This window comes from Medicago sativa, chromosome 7, assembly GCF_051527215.1.
Source record: "Medicago sativa cultivar Bolivia chromosome 7, Bolivia_mono, whole genome shotgun sequence".
NCBI lineage: Eukaryota > Viridiplantae > Streptophyta > Magnoliopsida > Fabales > Fabaceae > Medicago > Medicago sativa.
Window position 1 is genome coordinate 67,278,564 of NC_140755.1, and position 1,889 is coordinate 67,280,452.

The 1,889-nt window shown below is 33.5% G+C and overlaps 1 pseudogene; it reads left to right on the forward strand.

Moving 5' to 3' along the window:
• Positions 1-892: 892 nt before the first annotated feature.
• Positions 893-1,567, forward strand: LOC146907901 (F-box/kelch-repeat protein At3g06240-like; annotated as a pseudogene).
• The last annotated feature ends 322 nt before the right edge of the window (positions 1,568-1,889 follow it).

The window sequence follows — 1,889 nt, forward strand, 5'->3', positions numbered from 1 at the left end:
TATACTTCTAATTTTAATTTATATAAAATATCGTTTGTAATTTACACATAAAATTTCTATAAAATATCGTTGATAATCTACAGACGTTGGTGAAATAAAAAAGAGTGGAAACCGCTAGTAATAATAATGGTTGTTGGATGTGGCAATCGGAGTTATGATGGATGGATAGATGGCAAGGGTTAGAGGTGGCAAACAGAAGTGTCTAATACATATCCCATTAAAAAGGCTTCAATTTGGGACAGAAAAATATTTGTTAGCATCATATATTTAATTTAATAATTATTAATTTATTTCAAATCAAATCCATCCAATAACCTTTGAAAAAGTCCATCCAAAAATCACATCAAATTGCTATATAAATTAACTTTAGCAACTGTTAGGGTTCCATTTTTTTTCCGATACAGAACAAACCAAAACATTCTGATGAATATTCCTTCAGCTACACTGCTTCATCCCGATAAGCCGCTGCTCTCTCCACCAGTATTTATCCCCGAAGATCTTATCCTTGAAGTCTTATCTTTCCTTACCGTGAAACTTCTTATGCGATTCAGGTGCGTTTGCAAATCTTGGAATGCTTTAGTCTCTAACCCTAAATTTATTAAAATTCACCAAAAGAAATCCGAACGAATCAAACACATAGTACTAATAGAGATTCCATCTGTTACGCTGGAATGTCTCACAGTCAATTACTTGCCCGTACATGGTTTAGTGAAGAACCCGTTGATCCATCCTCGCTGCATATTGAAAGAAGAACGTACCCTTGCGATGGTTGGTTCCTGCAATGGTTTATTCTGTTTGCTTGGTTATAATGATTTAGAAAGATGGTTTTATTTCTATAACCCGGCTACAAGGACAGTGTCTAAAAAATTGGGAACTTCTTCTACTAATACATATGGAAGAAGGCTTTGGGTTTGGTTATGATTATTTAACTAACACCTATAAGGTAGTGAACTTTTGTGAAATGAGTAGAGATGCGAGAGTTTTTAGTTTGGGTGAAAATATTTGGAGAAATATTCTAAGCTTTCCCGATGTAAGTTTTCCCTCTGGATTTTGCTGCTACAATTGTATGTATTTGAGCGGAAATCTTAACTGGTTGGTCGTTTGAAATGATATTACATATGATTCGAGCAATCTTGCCTTTCAGAATTTTGCAATCATCTCACTTGATTTGGGGACAGAGACGTACACACAATTGTTGCCACCTCGAGGTTCTAATGAATTGTTGTTGGTTGAGCCAACTTTCTGTGTTTTCATGGATTGTCTTTGTATGTGTTTTTCTCATGCTGAAAATTTCGTTATATGGAAGATGATGAAGTTTGGAGTTGAAGAGTCATGGAATCAATTCCTTAAAATTAGTTATCAGAATCTTCAAAAAAATCCAATTCAGTGTCCGTTGTTGCCTTTATGTCTTTCTGAGAGCGATGATACATTGATATTGGGGGATCGTAAAGGACAACCAATTCTTTATAATTGGAGAACTAATAACGTAGTGCAAACTATGAATGGAGATAGGTGGATCTATTTCAATAATTATGTTGAAAGTTTAGATTCGACAAATGGAAAGTAAGTTGTTCTTTGTTATGGATTATTTGTTTGAATTCAATTTATTTTTTTTACAATTTGTAACAGCTTGACAATCTCTGAATTGAACAGTCATGACTGGGTTTGTCTTCAACAAGATTTAAATAAAACTAGAGTATGGAATTATTTTCCATTTTACTACACAAATGAAAGTGTGAGGGAGATTGTTACATATTGAACAGTTGATAATAAGAGAATCTTCAATAGGATTCATCTTTTGCTAACCTTGTTGGTACTGAAGCATATGTTTTCTCAATTCTATTTTTCTTAATTGTAGTACGTTAATAAGAGATTGTGGTGACATGTAT